At 42.5% G+C, this 12742-nt stretch overlaps 1 protein-coding gene across 1 annotated transcript in view; it reads left to right on the top strand.

Annotated features, from left to right (window-relative positions):
- The first annotated feature begins 694 nt into the window (after window positions 1–694).
- ABCG2 (ATP binding cassette subfamily G member 2 (JR blood group)) overlaps window positions 695–12742 on the top strand; it is a 127918-nt gene continuing 115870 nt past the window's right edge. The window contains exon 1 of the mRNA XM_082611643.1: window positions 695–1176. The gene's annotated coding sequence lies outside the window, so the exon portion shown is untranslated. The remainder of the gene's footprint in view (window positions 1177–12742) is intronic.

Here is a 12742-nt window from a genome sequence, read left to right on the forward strand (position 1 = left end):
AAAGAAAAAAAATAGATGGAATTTCTTAACATCAAGATTTTTTAAACGCATTTCATTTCAATAAATATTTATTGACTGCTTGAGCTGTGCTTAGGTATGCACAGTAGAGAGGAAAATCAGGATAGTGACTTGACTATAAAGAGGACTTCCAGCAAGGCAAGTTCAGTAATCGGCGTTTCACGTATCTCATGATATTGTTATGCCAGCTCTCTAAGGAAAGCATTATTGTTACCACCATTTTATGTTGAGAAGCCTTGGATTAAAAAACTGGTCACGGGTGGTAAAGAGTGGAGCCAGAAGCTCTTAGTATGTGTCGTATTTTGTCACTTGACATCCTTCATGTTTTCAGAATATGAAATGCCTATTCAATACAACCATAACTTCCTGTTATACTTCTGGTTTAGAAAAGAACATTAGAAGGATAGCGTGTTCCAAATATAGTTTTTCTCTTCAAATCTCTAGTGGGCCTTTGCACAGAAACCTAATGCTGTCTGTGCTTTGGTTTCTTTCACTTCCTTTCCAAATCTGTGTTATCTTCCTGCTTGTATTCTTTTGCTAGAAGACAGAGCTTGTGAAAGGAGGCCCCTGTTACATCACATCTAGCAAAAGACAGGAAGTTTACACAGAGCAAAACTATTTGCTAGAATCGGTTTTTATCCTTGCTAAAGTTGCCATTAGTGTCGGAGATACTGTGGTCAGGATTCTCTTGCACAAAGAAAAAGATACAAAAATATCTCTCTGACACGTGAATTTCTTCCTTTTCCTTTCCCCTTGCCAGGAACGTCGGAAAAGGATCCCAGGCTGTTTAGAGCCATTAGGTTGTCAGTTTGAATCCCAGGGATCGGAGAAGGAAATGTGGTTAGTAACCAGCTAACAGTGGAGAAAAACGGAACTCCAGGAGATAGGAGAACTGGACATTATCCCACGGCTAGCTTATTTGGAAAGCCTCAGCCTTTCTGGTAGTTGCAAGAGCTAGCCAGGGGCTGCTCAGTTTCCTCTCTGATACTTTCTCTTGCGCCTTGAGAGCTGGCAGGACGGGAAGCCCCTGGACTTTAACAGACGCGGATCTTGGTTGAAGTCTCTGCGGGAAAGCCAACAGGAGTCGAGATCTTCTCACTGTCACCACTGCCTCTCTACCAAGGGGCTTTCCTTCCAACGTCACAGATCATAACTGAGGTGAGGGTTTTTTTTTGTTTTTTTCAAATGTTCATACTGAGTGGAGAATCTTTTTTTTTTTTTTTTTAAGATGTTGGGGGTAGGAGTTTATTAATTTATTTCTTTATTTTGGCTGTGTTGAGTCTTCGTTTCTGTGCGAGGGCTTTCTCTAGTTGTGGCAAGCGGGGGCCACTCCTCATCACAGTGCGCGGGCCTCTCACTATCGTGGCCTCTCTTGTTGCGGAGCATGGGCTCCAGACGCGCAGGCTCAGTAGTTGTGGCTCACGGGCCTAGCCGCTCTGCGGCATGTGGGATCCTCCCAGACCAGGGCTCGAACCCGTGTCCCCTGCACTGGCAGGCAGATTCTCAACCACTGCGCCACCAGGGAAGCCCCATACTGGGTGGAGAATCTTGATTCTTTTTTGGTATGTGCTTTTAACAAGTGTGTCAATTAATCCAGTACTTCTCATACTTGAATGTGTGTATGAATCACCTGGAGATCTTGTTAAAAAGCAGCAGAATTCAGTGGGCCTGAGATTCTGCATATCTGACACGTTCCCAGGTGACCTCAGTGCTGCTGGTCCATGAAACATGAGTGACAACGGCTAACACCCTCTCGGTTTATTGCTTTTGGGGGAAAGGGGTTGGGAGATGCTGGCAGAATGAAGGTATGTGGCTGAGCGCATGATTTATGTAGAGCGCCTGGGAGGAAAATCAGACACCATTGTGCCCAGGTTGTACCTGCTTTGATGGACAGTCTCAGAGTTTGGGGGGTTGTGTTAAATAGTTCCTAGATGTGGTAAGCCACGTCACCCCAAGTGAGAGAGGATGTTGGTCTGCTCCTTAGATCGCATGGGCCACTTTGAGCAGAGCCAGAAATATTTTTGCAATTTTGGGGAATAAGTATCCACATCATGCCTTAACTGGGGTAGCTAGTGGTCATTTGAACGTTTCAGCTTCAGTTGAAAATTACACATCTAGAAAAATAACTGGTGTCTTCCTCCTACCATTTGGAGGTGAAGGTTGTACAGCGTGCGAATCTGTGATGCAGTTTAAAGTCAGTTGGAGGATGGAATATGGTTGATATGTTTTCTCTTCTTGTGAGTGTGTTCCTCTTTAAATTGAGCAGCTCCCTGTCCTAAATGATACATATTTATCAGAAAGTTGCTTTTAATCTGAAAGCCACAAGCCAAGAGGGCAAACAATGAATAACAGGGAGGGTACCTACTCTGTGCCTCTTGAGGGGAGAAACAAACAATGGGAGAAGAAAAGGGAGAGAAAGGCAAGTTGTGGCCAGGGAAGTCAGGTGTGCAAAGTGAACACAAGAAACCGCAGCCTGATAATAGAATTCTTTCCCTCACATGCATGGGAGTTTTTCTAGAGCAGTAGCTTGCGTCTTCCTCAGCTAGAAAAATGTGCTTGAGACAGACTAGGTAAATTTAAAGTTGCATTGTTTTAATGAACATGCTGGAACTATTTGTCATTGAGTCAAGGACAGTCAATGGAATCAAAGGTCAGTGGCATGAACAGGCCTGGTGAGGCTCAGTATGAATCCATTAAACCATCCCAGACCCAGGGGAATTGCTTCTGTTTGAAATAAACGTCAAATAACATTCCTTTCCATTATGGAGCAATGGGGGTGTTACTTAAAAATTTAACAACTTACTTGGTACAAACGCTGACTAATCAAAACAGAAGCTGCTGTAAACAGCCCACACCAAAGCAGACCACTGACAGGCAGGAAGAAGCGCGCAGGGCTGAGTATCAGCCTAAGCTAAGCTTTCATGAACTTTTATGGGGGGAGAAATTGTAAAGCGACAGATGAGTTTAGAGACATATAATCATAGTCCTACCACCACCTGTCAGTGCTTTGGCCCCATTCTCTCAGGTGAGGCCACTTGCCTGACTTTCCAAGCCTGGGGCAACCCCTCATTCCGGCTGTGTATCTCCTGCAACCTTCACTAAAGAAAGTAGGGATCTCTTCAGTCACTGCAAGTGACTCAAAATCCTATCCATTTCCTGAGTAGAAGGGAAAATGCGCATATTCTTTTGTAAACAGATACAGCAGAAAATGAAACTTGATCCGCACGCTATCCTTCCATACAAAGCATTGTCACATATCTGACCCTGCTTGCTTTTTCACAGCCATCATGGGGTACACGTCAAGGGGATTAGTATTTTTACCTGTCAGTCAAGAAACTGAGGCTCCTGTTAAGCAATTTCTGAAAAGTCACACAGCTGGTTGGTAGGTGTGTCGGATTTAAAGTTGCCCGTTTGCTGTAAGTTCAGGTTTATCCTGTACTTTTCTTCATCCTGTCAAGCATCCGCTCAAAACCTATGACAACCGTTATTGTTCTCTGCTAGGATTTGTTTGCTTTTAATGTCAAAATCTGAAACGTTTGTGCATTAAAAAGAATCCTGTTTTTACTTCTTTTGTCAAAATTATCCACGTTTGTCATAACCTTTGCATCCATTAGCGCCTGTACTCCCTAGGAATAAACATTTAAGAACAGGGCTTCTCAGACTTTATTGTGATTGAAAATCACCTGGGGAGCTTGCTAAAACTCAGATTCCTGGGCCCTAAAGTCAGAGATCTGATTCAGTAGGTCAGGGCCCAGGCCTGAGAATTCGCATGTCTAATAGCTCCCAGGTGATTTTAATGCTACCATCCAGAGACCATGCTTTTAGGCTACAGGCATAGCTGCGGTCAGTATTTTTAAATAACATATTTATGGTTTAGTGAGGAGGCTTTGTGTGCTTAACAACAGAGATTATAGAGTCAGAATTCCTGGGTTTGAATATTGATGCCATCACACTTATAAGCTGTGCGATCCTGGGGGACTTAACCATTCTGTGCCTCAGTTTTCTAATCTGTAAAATGGAGACAATGATACCACCTACCTCATAGGGTGGTTGTGAGGATTAAATGACTTAACAGTGCCAGGCACAGACTGTCTCTATATGTGTTTGCTCTTATTATTTCTAAGTCTTGCTCAATTCATAATTATACTTTATAGTAGAAACACCAACAGCCAGAAGATATTGCGTGAGCAGGTATCAAATGCTGTTCTTTGACGTAGATGTTGCCCCAGGACTTAATCATGAGTTAAACATGTTCTTACGTGTGTATAAGTAGATGTCCTGAGCTGTCAGCTAGCACTTCCCACTGAGGGGATAGAGAGCAGATGATGATGAGAATTTGGCAAGGGCCTGATCACGCAAGGCTTTACATATCATCTTAAAAGCTTGAACTTAACTCTGACAGTGATGAAAGATGTCAATGTAGTTTGAAGCTGGGGAGTGCAATCAGAATTGCATTTTAGAAATGTCCCCTGCTGCAGTATGGAGGCCAGTTTGGGAAAATGTTAGACTACAGGCAGAGAGCTGTTTAAATAGACTGTTGCAACCATCATGGAGAGAATTAATAAAGGCTCAAACGAAGGCAGCAGAGTAAAGCTCAGAGCGGGAATCCCATGGTTCAGGTGATGGAATGGAGCTTATGCCATGACTCAGAAAGGAAATGTGATACTGTGTTAAAACTCCTTCGCTTATGCCTCTTGTCTCCATCGAAGCTCTGGGAGGCTGAGGACTGAGCCTAACTTCTGTGTAGTCCCAGCCCCTAAGTCCTAGTAGGTCTTTGATGGATGTTCGGTAGGTGAATGGATGAGGGAGAATAAATCAAATCCTCCTTGTGGTCAACAAGCGACTATGTGATCTGGCCCCTGTATATCTCTCCAACCTCATCTCCCTTCTCTCTCATCTTTGTTCTTATCACTCTGGCCTTCCTTAAGGCCTTGGAAAATGCCCAACTGTGACCGCCAGTCCAGAGGGTATCAAACTACTGCCCTTGGGGCAAATTTGTCTTGCCACCTATTTTTTTTATTGAATGAAGTATTCTTTAAATTCTATAGTGCTTCACGGTTTTCGAAATGATGATTTCATATATCCCATAATAACCCCCCTTTTTTGTAATCCCCTCCTCCTTTATTGCCCCCCCTTCCCTCTCCCCACTGGTAACCACTAGTTTGTTCTCTATACCTGTTAGTCTACTTCTTTTTTGTTATATTCACTAGTTTGTTGTATTGTTTAGATTCCACGTATAAATGATATACTATAGTATTTGTATTTCTCTGTCTGACTTATTTCACTTAGCAAAATGCCCTCCAAGTCCATCCATGTTGATGCAAATGGCAAAATTTCATTCTTTTTAATGATTGAATAGTATTCCATTGTACATATATACACCACATCTTCTTTTTCCATCCATCTGTTGATGGACACTTAGGTTGCTTCTGTACATTGGCAGTTGTACATAATGCTGCTATGAACACTGGAGTGCATGTATCGTTTTGAATTCGGGTTTTTGTGTCTTTTTTGGATATATACCCATCAGTGGAATTGCTGGGTCACATGATAGTTCTATTTCTAGTTTTTTGAGAACTCTCCCTACTGTTCTCCACAGTGACTGCACCAATTTACATTCCCACCAACAGTGAAGGAGGGTTCCCTTTTCTCCACATCCTCACCAGCCATTGTTGTTTGTGACAGGTGTGAGGTGGTAGCTCACTGTGGTTTTGCTTTGCATTTCCCTGATGGTCAATGATTTTGAGAATCTCTTTCCACTTATTTTTATAAAGTTTTATTAGAACACAGCCACACCCATTTGATTGTGTATTATCTATGGCTACTTTAGTGCTACAGTGGCAGGGTAGAGTCATTGTGACAGAGGCCACATGGCCTGTGAAACCCAAAATGTTTACTGTCTTTCCTTTTACAGAAAAAAGTTTGCCAACTCCCTGCTCTAGTTCTTTGGAATTGCTGTGACCTCTGATTTTTTTTTTTTTTTTTTTTTTTTTGCTGTACGCGGGCCTCTCACTGCTGTGGCCTCTCCCGTTGCGGAGCACAGGCTCCGGACACACAGGCTCCGCGGCCATGGCTCGCGGGCCCAGCCGCTCCGCGGCATGTGGGATCTTCCGGGATCGGGGCACGAACCCGTGTCCCCTGCATCGGCAGGCGGACTCTCAACCACTGCGCCACCAGGGAAGCCCTGACCTCTGATTTAAAACCCTACCCTCGGGAGTTCCCTGGTAGTCCAGTGGTTAGGACTTGGCGCTCTCAATTCCTGGGGTACCGATTCAGTCCCTGGTCAGGGAACTAGGATCCCGTAAGCCGTGTGGTGCAGCCCCCCCAAAAACAAACAAAAAAACCTGTACCCTCAGCAAAGCTACAGTAATTGAAACTGTGGTATTGGCAGAAAGATATACAGACCAATGGAACAGAAAAGAGAGCCCAGAAATAAACTCTCATATATAGGGTCAAATGATTTTCTGCAGAGGTACCAAGACCATTCAGTGGGGAAAAGACAGCCTTTTCAACAAACGGTGCTGGGAAAACTGGATATCCAAATGCAAAAGAATTAAGTTAGACCCTTATCTTATACCATATACAAAAATTAGGTTAAAATGCATCAAAGACCCAAATGTAAGAGCTAAAAGTATAAAATTCTTAGATGGGGACATAGGGGAAGAGCTCATGACATCGGATTGGCAGTGATTTCTTGAATATGACAGCAAAAGCACAGGCAACAAAAAAAAACTAGATAAATTGGACTTCATCAAAATTGTAAGGTTTTATTCATCAAAAGACATTATTAAGAGAGTAAAAAGACAACCCACGGAATGGCAGAAAATATTTGCAAATCGTGTATCTGATGAGGGGTTAATATCTAGGATATAAAGAACTCTTACAGCTCAAGAGCAATAAAAGCCAAACAGCCCAATTTAAAAAGGGTAAAGGACTCGAATAGACATTTCTCCAAAGAAGATATACAAATGGCCAATAAGCACATGAAAAGGTGTTCAACGCCACTAATCATTAGAGAAATGTAAGTCAAAACCACGAGATACCCACTAGGATGGCCCTAATTTTAAAAAAAAAAAAAGGAAAACAACAAGTATTGGCATAGGTGTGGAGAAACTGGAACCTTTGTGCTTTGCTAGTAGGACTGTAAAATGGTGTAGCTGCTATGGAAAACAGTTTGGCGTCTCAAACTAAACAGAGTTCCCATATGATCCAGCAATTGCACTTCTGGGTATATACCAAAAGAATTGAAGGAGGGCACTCAAACAGATATCTGTACACCCACATTCATAGGAGCATTATTCACAATAGTCAAAAGGTGGAAGCAAACCAAGTGTCCATTGACCGATGAATACCACAAAATGTGGTATGTGCATACAATGCAATAGTATTTCTGCCTTAAAAATTTTGACACATTCTACAGTGTAGATGAATCATGATGACATTGTGCTAAGTGAAATATACCAGTTATCAAAGGACAGATATTGTGGGACTTCCCTGGTGGCGCAGTGGTTAGGAATCCACCTGCCAGTGCAGGGGACATAGGTTCAAGCCCTGGTCCGGGAAGATCCCACATGCCGTGGGGCTACTAAGCCCATGCAACTTAACTACTGAACCTGTGCTCTAGAGCCCGTGAGCCACAACTACTGAGCTCGCATGCCATGACTACTGAAGCCCGCGTGCCTAGAGCCCGTGCTCTGCAACAAGAGAAGCCACCGCAGTGAGAAGCCCGAGCACCGCAACGAAGAGTAACCCCCGCTCGCTGCAACTAGAGAAAGCCCGCACGCAGGGTGCACGCAGCAACGAAGACCCAACGCAGCTGAAAATAAATAAATAAATAACTTTATTTTAAAAAGACAAATATTGTATGATTTCACTTATATGCGGTACCTATAGTGGTCAAATTCCTAGAAACAGAAAGTAGAATGGTGGCTGCCACTAGTAGGAGAGTGAAGTGAGCAGTTATTGCCTAATGGGGACAGAGTTTCAGTTTGGGAAAATAAAAAAAGTCCTGGAGATGGATGGTGGTGATGGTTGCACAACAATGTGAATGTCCTTCATGTCACAAAACTCTGCCCTTAAAAATGGTAAATTTTTGGGCTTCCCTGGTGGCGCAGTGGTTGAGAGTCCGCCTGCCGATGCAGGGGACGAAGGTTCGTGCCCCGGTCCGGGAAGATCCCACATGCCGCGGAGCGGCTGAGCCCCGTGAGCCATGGCCACTGGGCCTGTGCGTCCGGAGCCTGTGCTCCGCAACGGGAGAGGCCACAGCAGTGAGAGGCCCGCGTACCGAAAAAAAAAAAAAAAAAAAAAAAGGTAAATTTTGTGTTATAGATATTTTACCTCAATAAAAGGAAAAAACCCTCCTACCCTCAGGTCTTTGCATGGCTGGTTCTTACTTATTTTTCAGTTTTCAGCTAAAATGGTATCTACTCAAGGAAACCTCCCATTACTTTATGTGACTTCCTTGTAGGACATATCACTATCTGAAATGACCTTCTTAATACATTTATATACATATTATCTGGCTTCATTGCAGTGTAAACTTCCTGAGAATAGGGTCTTTGTTATTATAAGGTGTATCCTAATGCTTAGTTCTTGGCACATAGTAGACGCTCAGTAAATATTTGTGCTTTAGGGGAACAAAACCTCCTACCCTGAAATGTGTCTCCGGGGCTTGAGAATTATTTTGGGCTGATTGTTTTTAAGAAATAAAAGGCTCAGGAAGTCTTTCTTTTTACCTCCCCCTTAACTGCCTAAAAGAATTTAGATAAAGGGCCTGGTTCAGGAAGGGCACTACCACCCGAGATATCCATCTTTGGTAACCATCAGTTTGTCTTCTATGTCTGTGAGTCTATTTCTGTTTTATAAGTAAATTCATTTGTATCTTTTTTACATTCCACATATAAGTGATATCATATGAAAAAAAAAAATAGGGGCTAGATGTGGTAGGGGGAAGTTGGCAGGGCCTGGAGACCAAAGTTTTCTCTGCGTCTCATTGTCTGTGCACAGAATAGCAAACATTTGGTTACCAAACATTTGCTTTTCTATCTCCATGTGAATTGCCTTCCTCCCCTTTGAAGTCCCTACCCCCTTTTCCTTGTCTCAGATGGTGTATAAGCCTCAATTGCCTAACTTGTCCTTGGGCCTCATATTCTTTTAGAGGTCCTGTATGTACATAATTAAATTTCATTTTTTTCCTGTTAATCTGTCTCATGCCAATTTAATTCCTAGACCAGCTAGAAGAACCTAGAATGGTAAGAACACTTTTTTCACTCCCCAACTGTTGAATAAACTAATAAAAATAGCTTAGTGAGAAAAAAGGGCTCTAACTGGAGGTTGTGTTAATAAATGTACTCTGTGGGAGGTTTTTCTTTTTTTAATAGAAGTATATTGAAGTTGATTTACAATGTTGCATTAATTTCTGCTGTACAGCAAAATGATTCAGTTATACATACATATATATACACATACATTCTTTTCTATATTTCTTTCCATTATGGTTTATCCCAGGGTATTGAATATAGTTCCCTGTGCTATACAGTAGAACCTTGTTTATCCATTCTATATATAATACTTTGCATCTACTAACCCCAAACTCCCACTCCATCCCTCCTCAACCTCCACCCCCCTTGGCAATGACAAGTCTGTGCTCTGTGTCTGTGAGTCTGTTTCTGTTTTGTAGGTAAGTTCATTTGTGTCATATTTTAGATTCCACATATAAGTGATATCATATGGTATTTTTCTTTCTCTTTCTGACTTAACTTCACTTAGTATGATAATCTCTGGGTCCATCCATGTAGCTGCAAATGGCATTGCTTCATTCTTTTTTACGGCTGAGTAGTATTCCATTGTATATATGTGCCACATCTTCTTTATCCATTCATCTGTCGATGGACATTTAGGCTGTTTCCATGTCTTGGCTATTGTGAATAGTGCTGCTGTGAACATAGGGGTGCGTGCATCTTTTTGAATTATAGTTTTGTCTGGATGTATGCCCAGGAGTGGGATTGCTGGATCATATGGCAACTCTATTTTCAGTTTTTTGAGGAACCTCCATACTGTTTTCCATAGTGGCTACATCAACTTACATTTGTCCATGGGAGTTTTAAATGTAAAATAGCCAAAAGTTAAAAGTCAAACCGAAAATTTAACTTCAGTTATATTAGCTGTGATGGTGGAGTGAGAGGAGTGAAGAAGAAATCAATCAAACATATTTGTGTGAAGTATTTCCCTTCACTGACTCTGCATATGAACTTCCTTCTCACCCTCCCAATTCCCAGGACTTCAGTAATTCCCCTCTTTCATCTCCATGCATTACCCATCATTTACCTGCTATCTATGACTGCTTTCATGCTACAGTGCCAGAGTGGAGTGGTTGCAACAGCAAGGGCATGGCCCACAGCCTAAAATATTTATTATCTAGCCTTTCATAGGAAAAAACCTGCAACCAGTCTCTATGGAGATAAAGATAATAGACTAGAGACATTTGTTTACTCTTCTCCAAGAACTTTAATGATAGTCATGTAAGTCGGTCTAGAAATATGTATTGAGCACTTACTATGTGTCAGGCACAGTCTTAGGCATGGGTGATAGAATAGTGAATGAAATAGAACCCGGCTCTTGTAAAGCTCACCTTCTAGTGGGAGAAAACAGATAATAAACAATAACTAAATCTATATAGTATAGTATGTTAGAGGGTGAGAAGTGCTAGAGAGAAACACATAGTAAAGGAAGGGGTAGTCAAGAAGGCAAAGGGAGGTTTTACAATTTTAAATAGAGCAGAGGAAAGCATGTAGGTCAAGGAAAGGGAGGCAGGCTTATGTCTAGCATGTTAGAGAAGCACCTAGGCAGCCGGTGTGGATGGAGGAATTCTTCCTCTCTGTGTTCCCCACAGCCTCACATTCTGGCTCTGTGCTATATTGGCTGCTGGTTTAAGGCATGTGCCCCATGCTGTAGGTCAGCATCCCAACCTTGCCTCGTGTCCCAGCTGGCACTATAATCGAGCCTTCAACATGCCAGTTCACTGTTCTGTCAAGCCAGCTACTTCTGCATGACAGGGTATGTAGTGGATTTTTAGAGCATAAACCTATTTCCAAACCTCTCTGACCACAGATATGCCCATGGTCAAAGACAGTGTTGTGTGGTATACCATGACAATGGATGAGACATTCTGTAACTTCATGATGGTAGTGTCGGCAGAAGGCTCTGCAGGCAGGGAAAGTAAACTTTTACCCAGAAGATGTAGCCGTCCCTCAGAGCATAAAAAGCTGCTCCCTTTAGGGTGGAAGGAGTCCACCATAATCAACTGCTACTAGATAGCCACCTGTCACCCTGGACAGTGGTGCCATATCAGTGACTTAGTATTGGCTTCGGCTGTTGGCAGATTGGGCACAGTTAACAGCAGTAGTTATAGCCACTTAGGGAAGCAAAAACCATGTTTCTAGCATACACTTTCTTCTATGCTGCCATGGCTACTTTGTATATGGACCCATTTAGCAAGCACTGGGATGCCTGGAGAAGGGGGCTTCCTGACGTTCAGAAAACGGATCCTCTTGATCATCTGATTTTTTGACAGCTCTCACCCTCATGGATACCCTCTACTGGGTATATACATGACATACAAATATTCTCACACTTTGTGTCTACTCCAAAAGGCCCATACATGATCCATCTTGTCACCAAGTTTTCAGTTAGGTCTTTTTCTAAGTCCCCAACCAGCTGGCCCTGGCCAATCCAGTAGCCACTGCCTATGAATCATTATAGATCTTTGTACCCCAGGCCATGAAATAAATCACCAGATATATCCCTCAAAGTTCTGTCCACTTGGAGGGCTTCATTCAGCATGGTCCTCTGTGGTCATGCCTGAGTGGGTTATAGTACAGTGGACACGCACTTTAGTCAGTGTAGCATCATTTGCAGATCTCTCTGAGGACTAGACTTGTGCTTTATTCCTTCTGTGAACTGTTCACTGGGAATTCCCCAAGAGGACACTTGTATAGGTTGAGGGAAATGTAGAGAAGGGATAGGAAAAGGTACCTTGGAAGTTGGAGCCAACTGGTCATACATATTAATTGTGCCTTCTGGACCTGCTGGGGCCCAGTCTCCTTTATACTGGTTCCTTATTACAATAAATATGTTGCTGTGTACATCCAGTTTTATGGTTCATGATGGGAAATTCAGGTTGTATGGTCACTTAGTGCCATGTGGTCATGTGTTTAGTCTCAAACACGAGGGCTAGTAGCAAGCCAGGAGCTGCTTTTCAAGCAGAGAATATTTGTCATCAGAGGAGGCTCTGACCTTACCAAACCCCTAGAGGTCTGTGCAGTGATAATCCTACTTGAGCTTGTGTCAAGCTGTATATAGAATCTCTCTCTGCAACAGACACTTCTAATACCATTTAGCCTGCTAGGTCTTGAGCCCAAGTGTCAGGGCAGCTTCTCTTGAAGCCTGGAGGGCTTTCTTATACCTGGCCCTACTCAAAAATGGTAGCTTTACAAGTTATCAAATGAATGGGTTGCACAAATATTGCATACATCGCCTTCAAATTTGAAAGATTTGGCAAATATGGTGGAGGAAATCTAGAAGTCTCTTTTAATTGCTTCAGTTTTTTTTTTCTTTTCTTTTTTGAGTTCAGTTAACATTGATTTATAACATTATAAAAGTTTCATGTGTACAACATTATATTTCTACTTCTATATACCCTCCAATGTGCTCACCACCAAAAATT

This window comes from Mesoplodon mirus (genome assembly GCF_964341445.2).
Source record: "Mesoplodon mirus genome assembly, chromosome: 2".
In the NCBI taxonomy this organism is placed as follows: Eukaryota; Metazoa; Chordata; class Mammalia; order Artiodactyla; family Ziphiidae; genus Mesoplodon; species Mesoplodon mirus.